Consider the following 17,197-nt stretch of genomic DNA (forward strand, 5'->3'; position numbering starts at 1 on the left):
AGACCGGAACTATATATTACAAAACGAACACATTGTCTTGATAAAACAGCTGTAATTGAGTGCCTGACACGCCAGTCAAGCGCAATCTTGAGAAGGTGTGCATTTCAGTAAGGATTTCAATTGACATGCAGTATGAAACTGAAAGGAGGTTGCATCACTATGATGCATAACATTGCATGTATTGTATTTTCAAGTGTGTGCATTCATCCTGTTGTCATTTTGTTTTGAAAGTAGAAGAATAATTTTTGCTGAGGTTGCTGAGACAAATGTAAACCAGTAAAACATATGAAGAGAAACAAACCTTGAATATAAGTTCAGTTGTTTAAACATTTGACAAACTATGGTGAGGGGGTAAGAAAACACACAAATCCAGCAGCTCCTGTATTTCAATACACCAGAACCCAATATTATTGGCGAGTCGGGTAGTCCATCATCACAGTTCGAGGGCAGGCATCATTTCAGTAATTTCATCCCGTTGCATTCACATCCGTGCCTTGAATGAGATTGAATGTGATCTTTGCTCTCAAGTATGTTCCCAAGTTTTACACTTTCGTGCTTTGCATGAATGGGAATGGAACCGTGTGTGTTGAATGAGGCTCCTTGTGAGCACTGAACTTTGTCCGGTGGAGTTCCTTTTTGTGTTGCTGTAATTGTGTCATTTCTCGATGAGAAAGATTAGGCAACATTTAGTCACTTCTAGCCATGATGCTCAATTTATTTATGAATGTACCCTAGTTACTAGGGACCGTTTACGTTGGAGAACAAGATCTATTGTATGCCTGTGTATTTGGGGAAGTCAAATCTGAAATAATGATGAAATTGCGTGTATCCAAAGTTAAAACTCGTGATTTGTCGCCCTCTGGTGTGTAAAAGATGCAAAAGCTTACAGCACCTGGTATTCCCAGGCGGTCTCCCATCCAAGTACTGACCAGGCCCGAGCCTGCTTAGCTTCCGAGATCGGACGAGATCGGGCGTATTCAGGCTAGTATGGCCGTAAGCCAGAAAGGCTGTCCCTGACGCTCTACTTAAAGGGAAGGCAATATCCGTTTCTGCCGTTCATACTTACAGTTGAACTGTCTCTCTACTCTAAAGCCCGGGACACAGCAGCGCGCCGCAGATAGTCCCTGCTAACACGCCACGTTGTGGCAACATTGTGGCAACGTTGTGCGTTAGCTGGGGTGCCACACCAGACCGGAACTATATATTACAAAACGAACACATTGTCTTGATAAAACAGCTGTAATTGAGTGCCTGACACGCCAGTCAAGCGCAATCTTGAGAAGGTGTGCATTTCAGTAAGGATTTCAATTGACATGCAGTATGAAACTGAAAGGAGGTTGCATCACTATGATGCATAACATTGCATGTATTGTATTTTCAAGTGTGTGCATTCATCCTGTTGTCATTTTGTTTTGAAAGCAGAAGAATCATTCAACAGGTTGCTGAGACAAATGTAAACCAGTAAAACATATGAAGAGAAACAAACCTTGAATATAAGTTCAGTTGTTTAAACATTTGACAAACTATGGTGAGGGGGTAAGAAAACACACAAATCCAGCAGCTCCTGTATTTCAATACACCAGAACCCAATATTATTGGCGAGTCGGGTAGTCCATCATCACAGTTCGAGGGCAGGCATCATTTCAGTAATTTCATCCCGTTGCATTCACATCCGTGCCTTGAATGAGATTGAATGTGATCTTTGCTCTCAAGTATGTTCCCAAGTTTTACACTTTCGTGCTTTGCATGAATGGGAATGGAACCGTGTGTGTTGAATGAGGCTCCTTGTGAGCACTGAACTTTGTCCGGTGGAGTTCCTTTTTGTGTTGCTGTAATTGTGTAATTTCTCGATGAGAAAGATTAGGCAACATTTAGTCACTTCTAGCCATGATGCTCAATTTATTTACGAATGTACCCTAGTTACTAGGGACCGTTTACGTTGGAGAACAAGATCTATTGTATGCCTGTGTATTTGGGGAAGTCAAATCTGAAATAATGATGAAATTGCGTGTATCCAAAGTTAAAACTCGTGATTTGTCGCCCTCTGGTGTGTAAAAGATGCAAAAGCTTACAGCACCTGGTATTCCCAGGCGGTCTCCCATCCAAGTACTGACCAGGCCCGAGCCTGCTTAGCTTCCGAGATCGGACGAGATCGGGCGTATTCAGGCTAGTATGGCCGTAAGCCAGGGAGGCTGTCCCTGACGCTCTACTTAAAGGGAAGGCAATATCCGTTTCTGCCGCTCATACTTGCAGTTGAACTGTCTCTCTACTCTAAAGTCCGGGACACACCAGCGCGCCGCAGACAGTCCCTGCTAACACGAAACGTTGTGGCAACGTTGTGCGTTAGCTGGGGTGCCACACCAGACCGGAACTATATATTACAAAACGAACACATTGTCTTGATAAAACAGCTGTAATTGAGTGCCTGACACGCCAGTCAAGCGCAATCTTGAGAAGGTGTGCATTTCAGTAAGGATTTCAATTGACATGCAGTATGAAACTGAAAGGAGGTTGCATCACTATGATGCATAACATTGCATGTATTGTATTTTCAAGTGTGTGCATTCATCCTGTTGTCATTTTGTTTTGAAAGTAGAAGAATCATTTTTGCTGAGGTTGCTGAGACAAATGTAAACCAGTAAAACATATGAAGAGAAACAAACCTTGAATATAAGTTCAGTTGTTTAAACATTTGACAAACTATGGTGAGGGGGTAAGAAAACACACAAATCCAGCAGCTCCTGTATTTCAATACACCAGAACCCAATATTATTGGCGAGTCGGGTAGTCCATCATCACAGTTCGAGGGCAGGCATCATTTCAGTAATTTCATCCCGTTGCATTCACATCCGTGCCTTGAATGAGATTGAATGTGATCTTTGCTCTCAAGTATGTTCCCAAGTTTTACACTTTCGTGCTTTGCATGAATGGGAATGGAACCGTGTGTGTTGAATGAGGCTCCTTGTGAGCACTGAACTTTGTCCGGTGGAGTTCCTTCTTGTGTTGCTGTAATTGTGTCATTTCTCGATGAGAAAGATTAGGCAACATTTAGTCACTTCTAGCCATGATGCTCAATTTATTTATGAATGTACCCTAGTTACTAGGGACCGTTTACGTTGGAGAACAAGATCTATTGTATGCCTGTGTATTTGGGGAAGTCAAATCTGAAATAATGATGAAATTGCGTGTATCCAAAGTTAAAACTCGTGATTTGTCGCCCTCTGGTGTGTAAAAGATGCAAAAGCTTACAGCACCTGGTATTCCCAGGCGGTCTCCCATCCAAGTACTGACCAGGCCCGAGCCTGCTTAGCTTCCGAGATCGGATGAGATCGGGCGTATTCAGGCTAGTATGGCCGTAAGCCAGAGAGGCTGTCCCTGACGCTCTACTTAAAGGGAAGGCAATATCCGTTTCTGCCGCTCATACTTGCAATTGAACTGTCTCTCTACTCTAAAGTCCGGGACACACCAGCGCGCCGCAGACAGTCCCTGCTAACACGAAACGTTGTGGCAACGTTGTGCGTTAGCTGGGGTGCCACACCAGACCGGAACTATATATTACAAAACGAACACATTGTCTTGATAAAACAGCTGTAATTGAGTGCCTGACACGCCAGTCAAGCGCAATCTTGAGAAGGTGTGCATTTCAGTAAGGATTTCAATTGACATGCAGTATGAAACTGAAAGGAGGTTGCATCACTATGATGCATAACATTGCATGTATTGTATTTTCAAGTGTGTGCATTCATCCTGTTGTCATTTTGTTTTGAAAGCAGAAGAATCATTCAACAGGTTGCTGAGACAAATGTAAACCAGTAAAACATATGAAGAGAAACAAACCTTGAATATAAGTTCAGTTGTTTAAACATTTGACAAACTATGGTGAGGGGGTAAGAAAACACACAAATCCAGCAGCTCCTGTACTTCAATACACCAGAACCCAATATTATTGGCGAGTCGGGTAGTCCATCATCACAGTTCGAGGGCAGGCATAATTTCAGTAATTTCATCCCGTTGCATTCACATCCGTGCCTTGAATGAGATTGAATGTGATCTTTGCTCTCAAGTATGTTCCCAAGTTTTACACTTTCGTGCTTTGCATGAATGGGAATGGAACCGTATGTGTTGAATGAAGCTCCTTGTGAGCACTGAACTTTGTCCGGTGGAGTTCCTTTTTGTGTTGCTGTAATTGTGTCATTTCTCGATGAGAAAGATTAGGCAACATTTAGTCACTTCTAGCCATGATGCTCAATTTATTTACGAATGTACCCTAGTTACTAGGGACCGTTTACGTTGGAGAACAAGATCTATTGTATGCCTGTGTATTTGGGGAAGTCAAATCTGAAATAATGATGAAATTGCGTGTATCCAAAGTTAAAACTCGTGATTTGTCGCCCTCTGGTGTGTAAAAGATGCAAAAGCTTACAGCACCTGGTATTTCCAGGCAGTCTCCCATCCAAGTACTGACCAGGCCCAAGCCTGCTTAGCTTCCGAGATCGGACGAGATCGGGCGTATTCAGGCTAGTATGGCCGTAAGCCAGGGAGGCTGTCCCTGACGCTCTACTTAAAGGGAAGGCAATATCCGTTTCTGCCGTTCATACTTACAGTTGAACTGTCTCTCTACTCTAAAGCCCGGGACACACCAGCGCGCCGCAGACAGTCCCTGCTAACACGCCACGTTGTGGCAACATTGTGGCAACGTTGTGCGTTAGCTGGGGTGCCACACCAGACCGGAACTATATATTACAAAACGAACACATTGTCTTGATAAAACAGCTGTAATTGAGTGCCTGACACGCCAGTCAAGCGCAATCTTGAGAAGGTGTGCATTTCAGTAAGGATTTAAATTGACATGCAGTATGAAACTGAAAGGAGGTTGCATCACTATGATGCATAACATTGCATGTATTGTATTTTCAAGTGTGTGCATTCATCCTGTTGTCATTTTGTTTTGAAAGCAGAAGAATCATTCAACAGGTTGCTGAGACAAATGTAAACCAGTAAAACATATGAAGAGAAACAAACCTTGAATATAAGTTCAGTTGTTTAAACATTTGACAAACTATGGTGAGGGGGTAAGAAAACACACAAATCCAGCAGCTCCTGTATTTCAATACACCAGAACCCAATATTATTGGCGAGTCGGGTAGTCCATCATCACAGTTCGAGGGCAGGCATCATTTCAGTAATTTCATCTTGTTGCATTCACATCCGTGCCTTGAATGAGATTGAATGTGATCTTTGCTCTCAAGTATGTTCCCAAGTTTTACACTTTCGTGCTTTGCATGAATGGGAATGGAACCGTGTGTGTTGAATGAGGCTCCTTGTGAGCACTGAACTTTGTCCGGTGGAGTTCCTTTTTGTGTTGCTGTAATTCTGTCATTTCTCGATGAGAAAGATTAGGCAACATTTAGTCACTTCTAGCCATGATGCTCAATTTATTTATGAATGTACCCTAGTTACTAGGGACCGTTTACATTGGAGAACAAGATCTATTGTATGCCTGTGTATTTGGGGAAGTCAAATCTGAAATAATGATGAAATTGCGTGTATCCAAAGTTAAAACTCGTGATATGTCGCCCTCTGGTGTGTAAAAGATGCAAAAGCTTACAGCACCTGGTATTCCCAGGCGGTCTCCCATCCAAGTACTGACCAGGCCCGAGCCTGCTTAGCTTCCGAGATCGGACGAGATCGGGCGTATTCAGGCTAGTATGGCCGTGAGCTAGGAATGCTGTCCCTGACGCTCTACTTAAAGGGAAGGCAATATCCGTTTCTGCCGTTCATACTTACAGTTGAACTGTCTCTCTACTCTAAAGCCCGGGACACACCAGCGCGCCGCAGACAGTCCCTGCTAACACGCCACGTTGTGGCAACATTGTGGCAACGTTGTGCGTTAGCTGGGGTGCCACACCAGACCGGAACTATATATTACAAAACGAACACATTGTCTTGATAAAACAGCTGTAATTGAGTGCCTGACACGCCAGTCAAGCGCAATCTTGAGAAGGTGTGCATTTCAGTAAGGATTTCAATTGACATGCAGTATGAAACTGAAAGGAGGTTGCATCACTATGATGCATAACATTGCATGTATTGTTTTTACAAGTGTGTGCATTCATCCTGTTGTCATTTTGTTTTGAAAGCAGAAGAATCATTCAACAGGTTGCTGAGACAAATGTAAACCAGTAAAACATATGAAGAGAAACAAACCTTGAATATAAGTTCAGTTGTTTAAACATTTGACAAACTATGGTGAGGGGGTAAGAAAACACACAAATCCAGCAGCTCCTGTATTTCAATACACCAGAACCCAATATTATTGGCGAGTCGGGTAGTCCATCATCACAGTTCGAGGGCAGGCATCATTTCAGTAATTTCATCCCGTTGCATTCACATCCGTGCCTTGAATGAGATTGAATGTGATCTTTGCTCTCAAGTATGTTCCCAAGTTTTACACTTTCGTGCTTTGCATGAATGGGAATGGAACCGTGTGTGTTGAATGAGGCTCCTTGTGAGCACTGAACTTTGTCCGGTGGAGTTCCTTTTTGTGTTGCTGTAATTGTGTCATTTCTCGATGAGAAAGATTAGGCAACATTTAGTCACTTCTAGCCATGATGCTCAATTTATTTACGAATGTACCCTAGTTACTAGGGACCGTTTACATTGGAGAACAAGATCTATTGTATGCCTGTGTATTTGGGGAAGTCAAATCTGAAATAATGATGAAATTGCGTGTATCCAAAGTTAAAACTCGTGATTTGTCGCCCTCTGGTGTGTAAAAGATGCAAAAGCTTACAGCACCTGGTATTCCCAGGCGGTCTCCCATCCAAGTACTGACCAGGCCCGAGCCTGCTTAGTTTCCGAGATCGGACGAGATCGGGCGTATTCAGGCTAGTATGGCCGTAAGCCAGGGAGGCTGTCCCTGACGCTCTACTTAAAGGGAAGGCAATATCCGTTTCTGCCGCTCATACTTACAGTTGAACTGTCTCTCTACTCTAAAGTCCGGGACACACCAGCACGCCGCAGACAGTCCCTGCTAACACGAAACGTTGTGGCAACGTTGTGCGTTAGCTGGGGTGCCACACCAGACCTATGTATTACAAAACGAACACATTGTCTTGATAAAACAGCTGTAATTGAGTGCCTGACACGCCATTCAAGCGCAATCTTGAGAAGGTGTGCATTTCAGTAAGGATTTCAATTGACATGCAGTATGAAACTGAAAGGAGGTTGCATCACTATGATGCATAACATTGCATGTATTGTATTTTCAAGTGTGTGCATTCATCCTGTTGTCATTTTGTTTTGAAAGCAGAAGAATCATTCAACAGGTTGCTGAGACAAATGTAAACCAGTAAAACATATGAAGAGAAACAAACCTTGAATATAAGTTCAGTTGTTTAAACATTTGACAAACTATGGTGAGGGGGTAAGAAAACACACAAATCCAGCAGCTCCTGTATTTCAATACACCAGAACCCAATATTATTGGCGAGTCAGGTAGTCCATCATCACAGTTCGAGGGCAGGCATCATTTCAGTAATTTCATCCCGTTGCATTCACATCCGTGCCTTGAATGAGATTGAATGTGATCTTTGCTCTCAAGTATGTTCCCAAGTTTTACACTTTCGTGCTTTGCATGAATGGGAATGGAACCGTGTGTGTTGAATGAGGCTCCTTGTGAGCACTGAACTTTGTCCGGTGGAGTTCCTTTTTGTGTTGCTGTAATTGTGTCATTTCTCGATGAGAAAGATTAGGCAACATTTAGTCACTTCTAGCCATGATGCTCAATTTATTTACGAATGTACCCTAGTTACTAGGGACCGTTTACGTTGGAGAACAAGATCTATTGTATGCCTGTGTATTTGGGGAAGTCAAATCTGAAATAATGATGAAATTGCGTGTATCCAAAGTTAAAACTCGTGATTTGTCGCCCTCTGGTGTGTAAAAGATGCAAAAGCTTACAGGACCTGGTATTCCCAGGCGGTCTCCCATCCAAGTACTGACCAGGCCCGAGCCTGCTTGGCTTCCGAGATCGGACGAGATCGGGCGTATTCAGGCTAGTATGGCCGTAAGCCAGGGAGGCTGTCCCTGACGCTCTACTTAAAGGGAAGGCAATATCCGTTTCTGCCGTTCATACTTACAGTTGAACTGTCTCTCTACTCTAAAGCCCGGGACACACCAGCGCGCCGCAGACAGTCCCTGCTAACACGCCACGTTGTGGCAACATTGTGGCAACGTTGTGCGTTAGCTGGGGTGCCACACCAGACCGGAACTATATTTTACAAAACGAACACATTGTCTTGATAAAACAGCTGTAATTGAGTGCCTGACACGCCAGTCAAGCGCAATCTTGAGAAGGTGTGCATTTCAGTAAGGATTTCAATTGACATGCAGTATGAAACTGAAAGGAGGTTGCATCACTATGATGCATAACATTGCATGTATTGTATTTTCAAGTGTGTGCATTCATCCTGTTGTCATTTTGTTTTGAAAGCAGAAGAATCATTCAACAGGTTGCTGAGACAAATGTAAACCAGTAAAACATATGAAGAGAAACAAACCTTGAATATAAGTTCAGTTGTTTAAACATTTGACAAACTATGGTGAGGGGGTAAGAAATGACACAAATCCAGCAGCTCCTGTATTTCAATACACCAGAAGCCAATATTATTGGCGAGTCGGGTAGTCCATCATCACAGTTCGAGGGCAGGCATCATTTCAGTAATTTCATCCCGTTGCATTCACATCCGTGCCTTGAATGAGATTGAATGTGATCTTTGCTCTCAAGTATGTTCCCAAGTTTTACACTTTCGTGCTTTGCATGAATGGGAATGGAACCGTGTGTGTTGAATGAGGCTCCTTGTGAGCACTGAACTTTGTCCGGTGGAGTTCCTTTTTGTGTTGCTGTAATTGTGTAATTTCTCGATGAGAAAGATTAGGCAACATTTAGTCACTTCTAGCCATGATGCTCAATTTATTTACGAATGTACCCTAGTTACTAGGGACCGTTTACGTTGGAGAACAAGATCTATTGTATGCCTGTGTATTTGGGGAAGTCAAATCTGAAATAATGATGAAATTGCGTGTATCCAAAGTTAAAACTCGTGATTTGTCGCCCTCTGGTGTGTAAAAGATGCAAAAGCTTACAGCACCTGGTATTCCCAGGCGGTCTCCCATCCAAGTACTGACCAGGCCCGAGCCTGCTTAGCTTCCGAGATCGGATGAGATCGGGCGTATTCAGGCTAGTATGGCCGTAAGCCAGAGAGGCTGTCCCTGACGCTCTACTTAAAGGGAAGGCAATATCCGTTTCTGCCGCTCATACTTGCAATTGAACTGTCTCTCTACTCTAAAGTCCGGGACACACCAGCGCGCCGCAGACAGTCCCTGCTAACACGAAACGTTGTGGCAACGTTGTGCGTTAGCTGGGGTGCCACACCAGACCGGAACTATATATTACAAAACGAACACATTGTCTTGATAAAACAGCTGTAATTGAGTGCCTGACACGCCAGTCAAGCGCAATCTTGAGAAGGTGTGCATTTCAGTAAGGATTTAAATTGACATGCAGTATGAAACTGAAAGGAGGTTGCATCACTATGATGCATAACATTGCATGTATTGTATTTTCAAGTGTGTGCATTCATCCTGTTGTCATTTTGTTTTGAAAGCAGAAGAATCATTCAACAGGTTGCTGAGACAAATGTAAACCAGTAAAACATATGAAGAGAAACAAACCTTGAATATAAGTTCAGTTGTTTAAACATTTGACAAACTATGGTGAGGGGGTAAGAAAACACACAAATCCAGCAGCTCCTGTATTTCAATACACCAGAACCCAATATTATTGGCGAGTCGGGTAGTCCATCATCACAGTTCGAGGGCAGGCATCATTTCAGTAATTTCATCTTGTTGCATTCACATCCGTGCCTGAATGAGATTGAATGTGATCTTTGCTCTCAAGTATGTTCCCAAGTTTTACACTTTCGTGCTTTGCATGAATGGGAATGGAACCGTGTGTGTTGAATGAGGCTCCTTGTGAGCACTGAACTTTGTCCGGTGGAGTTCCTTTTTGTGTTGCTGTAATTCTGTCATTTCTCGATGAGAAAGATTAGGCAACATTTAGTCACTTCTAGCCATGATGCTCAATTTATTTATGAATGTACCCTAGTTACTAGGGACCGTTTACATTGGAGAACAAGATCTATTGTATGCCTGTGTATTTGGGGAAGTCAAATCTGAAATAATGATGAAATTGCGTGTATCCAAAGTTAAAACTCGTGATATGTCGCCCTCTGGTGTGTAAAAGATGCAAAAGCTTACAGCACCTGGTATTCCCAGGCGGTCTCCCATCCAAGTACTGACCAGGCCCGAGCCTGCTTAGCTTCCGAGATCGGACGAGATCGGGCGTATTCAGGCTAGTATGGCCGTAAGCTATGAATGCTGTCCCTGACGCTCTACTTAAAGGGAAGGCAATATCCGTTTCTGCCGTTCATACTTACAGTTGAACTGTCTCTCTACTCTAAAGCCCGGGACACACCAGCGCGCCGCAGACAGTCCCTGCTAACACGCCACGTTGTGGCAACATTGTGGCAACGTTGTGCGTTAGCTGGGGTGCCACACCAGACCGGAACTATATATTACAAAACGAACACATTGTCTTGATAAAACAGCTGTAATTGAGTGCCTGACACGCCAGTCAAGCGCAATCTTGAGAAGGTGTGCATTTCAGTAAGGATTTCAATTGACATGCAGTATGAAACTGAAAGGAGGTTGCATCACTATGATGCATAACATTGCATGTATTGTTTTTACAAGTGTGTGCATTCATCCTGTTGTCATTTTGTTTTGAAAGCAGAAGAATCATTCAACAGGTTGCTGAGACAAATGTAAACCAGTAAAACATATGAAGAGAAACAAACCTTGAATATAAGTTCAGTTGTTTAAACATTTGACAAACTATGGTGAGGGGGTAAGAAAACACACAAATCCAGCAGCTCCTGTATTTCAATACACCAGAACCCAATATTATTGGCGAGTCGGGTAGTCCATCATCACAGTTCGAGGGCAGGCATCATTTCAGTAATTTCATCCCGTTGCATTCACATCCGTGCCTTGAATGAGATTGAATGTGATCTTTGCTCTCAAGTATGTTCCCAAGTTTTACACTTTCGTGCTTTGCATGAATGGGAATGGAACCGTGTGTGTTGAATGAGGCTCCTTGTGAGCACTGAACTTTGTCCGGTGGAGTTCCTTTTTGTGTTGCTGTAATTGTGTCATTTCTCGATGAGAAAGATTAGGCAACATTTAGTCACTTCTAGCCATGATGCTCAATTTATTTACGAATGTACCCTAGTTACTAGGGACCGTTTACATTGGAGAACAAGATCTATTGTATGCCTGTGTATTTGGGGAAGTCAAATCTGAAATAATGATGAAATTGCGTGTATCCAAAGTTAAAACTCGTGATTTGTCGCCCTCTGGTGTGTAAAAGATGCAAAAGCTTACAGCACCTGGTATTCCCAGGCGGTCTCCCATCCAAGTACTGACCAGGCCCGAGCCTGCTTAGTTTCCGAGATCGGACGAGATCGGGCGTATTCAGGCTAGTATGGCCGTAAGCCAGGGAGGCTGTCCCTGACGCTCTACTTAAAGGGAAGGCAATATCCGTTTCTGCCGCTCATACTTACAGTTGAACTGTCTCTCTACTCTAAAGTCCGGGACACACCAGCACGCCGCAGACAGTCCCTGCTAACACGAAACGTTGTGGCAACGTTGTGCGTTAGCTGGGGTGCCACACCAGACCTATGTATTACAAAACGAACACATTGTCTTGATAAAACAGCTGTAATTGAGTGCCTGACACGCCATTCAAGCGCAATCTTGAGAAGGTGTGCATTTCAGTAAGGATTTCAATTGACATGCAGTATGAAACTGAAAGGAGGTTGCATCACTATGATGCATAACATTGCATGTATTGTATTTTCAAGTGTGTGCATTCATCCTGTTGTCATTTTGTTTTGAAAGCAGAAGAATCATTCAACAGGTTGCTGAGACAAATGTAAACCAGTAAAACATATGAAGAGAAACAAACCTTGAATATAAGTTCAGTTGTTTAAACATTTGACAAACTATGGTGAGGGGGTAAGAAAACACACAAATCCAGCAGCTCCTGTATTTCAATACACCAGAACCCAATATTATTGGCGAGTCGGGTAGTCCATCATCACAGTTCGAGGGCAGGCATCATTTCAGTAATTTCATCCCGTTGCATTCACATTCGTGCCTTGAATGAGATTGAATGTGATCTTTGCTCTCAAGTATGTTCCCAAGTTTTACACTTTCGTGCTTTGCATGAATGGGAATGGAACCGTGTGTGTTGAATGAGGCTCCTTGTGAGCACTGAACTTTGTCCGGTGGAGTTCCTTTTTGTGTTGCTGTAATTGTGTCATTTCTCGATGAGAAAGATTAGGCAACATTTAGTCACTTCTAGCCATGATGCTCAATTTATTTACGAATGTACCCTAGTTACTAGGGACCGTTTACGTTGGAGAACAAGATCTATTGTATGCCTGTGTATTTGGGGAAGTCAAATCTGAAATAATGATGAAATTGCGTGTATCCAAAGTTAAAACTCGTGATTTGTCGCCCTCTGGTGTGTAAAAGATGCAAAAGCTTACAGCACCTGGTATTCCCAGGCGGTCTCCCATCCAAGTACTGACCAGGCCCGAGCCTGCTTGGCTTCCGAGATCGGACGAGATCGGGCGTATTCAGGCTAGTATGGCCGTAAGCCAGGGAGGCTGTCCCTGACGCTCTACTTAAAGGGAAGGCAATATCCGTTTCTGCCGTTCATACTTACAGTTGAACTGTCTCTCTACTCTAAAGCCCGGGACACACCAGCGCGCCGCAGACAGTCCCTGCTAACACGCCACGTTGTGGCAACATTGTGGCAACGTTGTGCGTTAGCTGGGGTGCCACACCAGACCGGAACTATATTTTACAAAACGAACACATTGTCTTGATAAAACAGCTGTAATTGAGTGCCTGACACGCCAGTCAAGCGCAATCTTGAGAAGGTGTGCATTTCAGTAAGGATTTCAATTGACATGCAGTATGAAACTGAAAGGAGGTTGCATCACTATGATGCATAACATTGCATGTATTGTATTTTCAAGTGTGTGCATTCATCCTGTTGTCATTTTGTTTTGAAAGCAGAAGAATCATTCAACAGGTTGCTGAGACAAATGTAAACCAGTAAAACATATGAAGAGAAACAAACCTTGAATATAAGTTCAGTTGTTTAAACATTTGACAAACTATGGTGAGGGGGTAAGAAATGACACAAATCCAGCAGCTCCTGTATTTCAATACACCAGAAGCCAATATTATTGGCGAGTCGGGTAGTCCATCATCACAGTTCGAGGGCAGGCATCATTTCAGTAATTTCATCCCGTTGCATTCACATCCGTGCCTTGAATGAGATTGAATGAGATCTTTGCTCTCAAGTATGTTCCCAAGTTTTACACTTTCGTGCTTTGCATGAATGGGAATGGAACCGTGTGTGTTGAATGAGGCTCCTTGTGAGCACTGAACTTTGTCCGGTGGAGTTCCTTTTTGTGTTGCTGTAATTGTGTAATTTCTCGATGAGAAAGATTAGGCAACATTTAGTCACTTCTAGCCATGATGCTCAATTTATTTACGAATGTACCCTAGTTACTAGGGACCGTTTACGTTGGAGAACAAGATCTATTGTATGCCTGTGTATTTGGGGAAGTCAAATCTGAAATAATGATGAAATTGCGAGTATCCAAAGTTAAAACTCGTGATTTGTCGCCCTCTGGTGTGTAAAAGATGCAAAAGCTTACAGCACCTGGTATTCCCAGGCGGTCTCCCATCCAAGTACTGACCAGGCCCGAGCCTGCTTAGCTTCCGAGATCGGACGAGATCGGGCGTATTCAGGCTAGTATGGCCGTAAGCCAGGGAGGCTGTCCCTGACGCTCTACTTAAAGGGAAGGCAATATCCGTTTCTGCCGCTCATACTTGCAGTTGAACTGTCTCTCTACTCTAAAGTCCGGGACACACCAGCGCGCCGCAGACAGTCCCTGCTAACACGAAACGTTGTGGCAACGTTGTGCGTTAGCTGGGGTGCCACACCAGACCGGAACTATATATTACAAAACGAACACATTGTCTTGATAAAACAGCTGTAATTGAGTGCCTGACACGCCAGTCAAGCGCAATCTTGAGAAGGTGTGCATTTCAGTAAGGATTTCAATTGACATGCAGTATGAAACTGAAAGGAGGTTGCATCACTATGATGCATAACATTGCATGTATTGTATTTTCAAGTGTGTGCATTCATCCTGTTGTCATTTTGTTTTGAAAGTAGAAGAATCATTTTTGCTGAGGTTGCTGAGACAAATGTAAACCAGTAAAACATATGAAGAGAAACAAACCTTGAATATAAGTTCAGTTGTTTAAACATTTGACAAACTATGGTGAGGGGGTAAGAAAACACACAAATCCAGCAGCTCCTGTATTTCAATACACCAGAACCCAATATTATTGGCGAGTCGGGTAGTCCATCATCACAGTTCGAGGGCAGGCATCATTTCAGTAATTTCATCCCGTTGCATTCACATCCGTGCCTTGAATGAGATTGAATGTGATCTTTGCTCTCAAGTATGTTCCCAAGTTTTACACTTTCGTGCTTTGCATGAATGGGAATGGAACCGTGTGTGTTGAATGAGGCTCCTTGTGAGCACTGAACTTTGTCCGGTGGAGTTCCTTTTTGTGTTGCTGTAATTGTGTCATTTCTCGATGAGAAAGATTAGGCAACATTTAGTCACTTCTAGCCATGATGCTCAATTTATTTATGAATGTACCCTAGTTACTAGGGACCGTTTACGTTGGAGAACAAGATCTATTGTATGCCTGTGTATTTGGGGAAGTCAAATCTGAAATAATGATGAAATTGCGTGTATCCAAAGTTAAAACTCGTGATTTGTCGCCCTCTGGTGTGTAAAAGATGCAAAAGCTTACAGCACCTGGTATTCCCAGGCGGTCTCCCATCCAAGTACTGACCAGGCCCGAGCCTGCTTAGCTTCCGAGATCGGACGAGATCGGGCGTATTCAGGCTAGTATGGCCGTAAGCCAGGGAGGCTGTCCCTGACGCTCTACTTAAAGGGAAGGCAATATCCGTTTCTGCCGTTCATACTTACAGTTGAACTGTCTCTCTACTCTAAAGCCCGGGACACACCAGCGCGCCGCAGACAGTCCCTGATAACACGCCACGTTGTGGCAACATTGTGGCAACGTTGTGCGTTAGCTGGGGTGCCACACCAGACCGGAACTATATATTACAAAACGAACACATTCTCTTGATAAAACAGCTGTAATTGAGTGCCTGACACGCCAGTCAAGCGCAATCTTGAGAAGGTGTGCATTTCAGTAAGGATTTCAATTGACATGCAGTATGAAACTGAAAGGAGGTTGCATCACTATGATGCATTACATTGCATGTATTGTATTTTCAAGTGTGTGCATTCATCCTGTTGTCATTTTGTTTTGAAAGCAGAAGAATCATTCAACAGGTTGCTGAGACAAATGTAAACCAGTAAAACATATGAAGAGAAACAAACCTTGAATATAAGTTCAGTTGTTTAAACATTTGACAAACTATGGTGAGGGGGTAAGAAAACACACAAATCCAGCAGCTCCTGTATTTCAATACACCAGAACCCAATATTATTGGCGAGTCGGGTAGTCCATCATCACAGTTCGAGGGCAGGCATCATTTCAGTAATTTCATCCCGTTGCATTCACATCCGTGCCTTGAATGAGATTGAATGTGATCTTTGCTCTCAAGTATGTTCCCAAGTTTTACACTTTCGTGCTTTGCATGAATGGGAATGGAACCGTGTGTGTTGAATGAGGCTCCTTGTGAGCACTGAACTCTGTCCGGTGGAGTTCCTTTTTGTGTTGCTGTAATTGTGTCATTTCTCGATGAGAAAGATTAGGCAACATTTAGTCACTTCTAGCCATGATGCTCAATTTATTTACGAATGTACCCTAGTTACTAGGGACCGTTTACGTTGGAGAACAAGATCTATTGTATGCCTGTGTATTTGGGGAAGTAAAATCTGAAATATTGATGAAATTGCGTGTATCCAAAGTTAAAACTCGTGATTTGTCGCCCTCTGGTGTGTAAAAGATGCAAAAGCTTACAGCACCTGGTTTTCCCAGGTGGTCTCCCATCCAAGTACTGACCAGGCCCGAGCCTGCTTAGCTTCCGAGATCGGACGAGATCGGGCGTATTCAGGCTAGTATGGCCGTAAGCCAGGGAGGCTGTCCCTGACGCTCTACTTAAAGGGAAGGCAATATCCGTTTCTGCCGCTCATACTTGCAGTTGAACTGTCTCTCTACTCTAAAGTCCGGGACACACCAGCGCGCCGCAGACAGTCCCTGCTAACACGAAACGTTGTGGCAACGTTGTACGTTAGCTGGGGTGCCACACCAGACCGGAACTATATATTACAAAACGAACACATTGTCTTGATAAAACAGCTGTAATTGAGTGCCTGACACGCCAGTCAAGCGCAATCTTGAGAAGGTGTGCATTTCAGTAAGGATTTCAATTGACATGCAGTATGAAACTGAAAGGAGGTTGCATCACTATGATGCATAACATTGCATGTATTGTATTTTCAAGTGTGTGCATTCATCCTGTTGTCATTTTGTTTTGAAAGCAGAAGAATCATTCAACAGGTTGCTGAGACAAATGTAAACCAGTAAAACATATGAAGAGAAACAAACCTTGAATATAAGTTCAGTTGTTTAAACATTTGACAAACTATGGTGAGGGGGTAAGAAAACACACAAATCCAGCAGCTCCTGTATTTCAATACACCAGAACCCAATATTATTGGCGAGTCGGGTAGTCCATCATCACAGTTCGAGGGCAGGCATCATTTCAGTAATTTCATCCCGTTGCATTCACATCCGTGCCTTGAATGAGATTGAATGTGATCTTTGCTCTCAAGTATGTTCCCAAGTTTTACACTTTCGTGCTTTGCATGAATGGGAATGGAACCGTGTGTGTTGAATGAGGCTCCTTGTGAGCACTGAACTTTGTCCGGTGGAGTTCCTTTTTGTGTTGCTGTAATTGTGTAATTTCTCGATGAGAAAGATTAGGCAACATTTA

General features: G+C 43.3%; 14 non-coding genes across 14 annotated transcripts; all 14 read right to left on the reverse strand.

Moving 5' to 3' along the window:
• Positions 1 to 880: 880 nt before the first annotated feature.
• LOC136721570 (5S ribosomal RNA) lies at positions 881 to 999 on the reverse strand. Its single transcript, XR_010806092.1, has one exon. It is a non-coding gene; the product is annotated as a 5S ribosomal RNA (ribosomal RNA).
• A 1,066-nt stretch (positions 1,000 to 2,065) lies between these two features.
• LOC136721571 (5S ribosomal RNA) lies at positions 2,066 to 2,184 on the reverse strand. The gene has a single exon (XR_010806093.1). It is a non-coding gene; the product is annotated as a 5S ribosomal RNA (ribosomal RNA).
• A 1,058-nt stretch (positions 2,185 to 3,242) lies between these two features.
• Positions 3,243 to 3,361, reverse strand: LOC136721553 (5S ribosomal RNA). Its single transcript, XR_010806077.1, has one exon. It is a non-coding gene; the product is annotated as a 5S ribosomal RNA (ribosomal RNA).
• Positions 3,362 to 4,416: 1,055 nt separating this feature from the next.
• Positions 4,417 to 4,535, reverse strand: LOC136721475 (5S ribosomal RNA). The gene has a single exon (XR_010806022.1). It is a non-coding gene; the product is annotated as a 5S ribosomal RNA (ribosomal RNA).
• A 1,066-nt stretch (positions 4,536 to 5,601) lies between these two features.
• Positions 5,602 to 5,720, reverse strand: LOC136721428 (5S ribosomal RNA). The gene has a single exon (XR_010805979.1). It is a non-coding gene; the product is annotated as a 5S ribosomal RNA (ribosomal RNA).
• A 1,066-nt stretch (positions 5,721 to 6,786) lies between these two features.
• On the reverse strand, positions 6,787 to 6,905 carry LOC136721440 (5S ribosomal RNA). Its single transcript, XR_010805990.1, has one exon. It is a non-coding gene; the product is annotated as a 5S ribosomal RNA (ribosomal RNA).
• A 1,050-nt stretch (positions 6,906 to 7,955) lies between these two features.
• Positions 7,956 to 8,074, reverse strand: LOC136721486 (5S ribosomal RNA). The gene has a single exon (XR_010806032.1). It is a non-coding gene; the product is annotated as a 5S ribosomal RNA (ribosomal RNA).
• Positions 8,075 to 9,140: 1,066 nt separating this feature from the next.
• On the reverse strand, positions 9,141 to 9,259 carry LOC136721565 (5S ribosomal RNA). Its single transcript, XR_010806088.1, has one exon. It is a non-coding gene; the product is annotated as a 5S ribosomal RNA (ribosomal RNA).
• Positions 9,260 to 10,313: 1,054 nt separating this feature from the next.
• LOC136721572 (5S ribosomal RNA) lies at positions 10,314 to 10,432 on the reverse strand. Its single transcript, XR_010806094.1, has one exon. It is a non-coding gene; the product is annotated as a 5S ribosomal RNA (ribosomal RNA).
• Positions 10,433 to 11,498: 1,066 nt separating this feature from the next.
• On the reverse strand, positions 11,499 to 11,617 carry LOC136721441 (5S ribosomal RNA). The gene has a single exon (XR_010805991.1). It is a non-coding gene; the product is annotated as a 5S ribosomal RNA (ribosomal RNA).
• Positions 11,618 to 12,667: 1,050 nt separating this feature from the next.
• On the reverse strand, positions 12,668 to 12,786 carry LOC136721403 (5S ribosomal RNA). Its single transcript, XR_010805957.1, has one exon. It is a non-coding gene; the product is annotated as a 5S ribosomal RNA (ribosomal RNA).
• A 1,066-nt stretch (positions 12,787 to 13,852) lies between these two features.
• Positions 13,853 to 13,971, reverse strand: LOC136721573 (5S ribosomal RNA). Its single transcript, XR_010806095.1, has one exon. It is a non-coding gene; the product is annotated as a 5S ribosomal RNA (ribosomal RNA).
• Positions 13,972 to 15,029: 1,058 nt separating this feature from the next.
• LOC136721574 (5S ribosomal RNA) lies at positions 15,030 to 15,148 on the reverse strand. Its single transcript, XR_010806096.1, has one exon. It is a non-coding gene; the product is annotated as a 5S ribosomal RNA (ribosomal RNA).
• A 1,066-nt stretch (positions 15,149 to 16,214) lies between these two features.
• Positions 16,215 to 16,333, reverse strand: LOC136721365 (5S ribosomal RNA). Its single transcript, XR_010805923.1, has one exon. It is a non-coding gene; the product is annotated as a 5S ribosomal RNA (ribosomal RNA).
• Between the last annotated feature and the right edge of the window lie 864 nt (positions 16,334 to 17,197).

Source organism: Amia ocellicauda, unplaced genomic scaffold, assembly GCF_036373705.1.
Source record: "Amia ocellicauda isolate fAmiCal2 unplaced genomic scaffold, fAmiCal2.hap1 HAP1_SCAFFOLD_116, whole genome shotgun sequence".
Taxonomy (NCBI): Eukaryota; Metazoa; Chordata; class Actinopteri; order Amiiformes; family Amiidae; genus Amia; species Amia ocellicauda.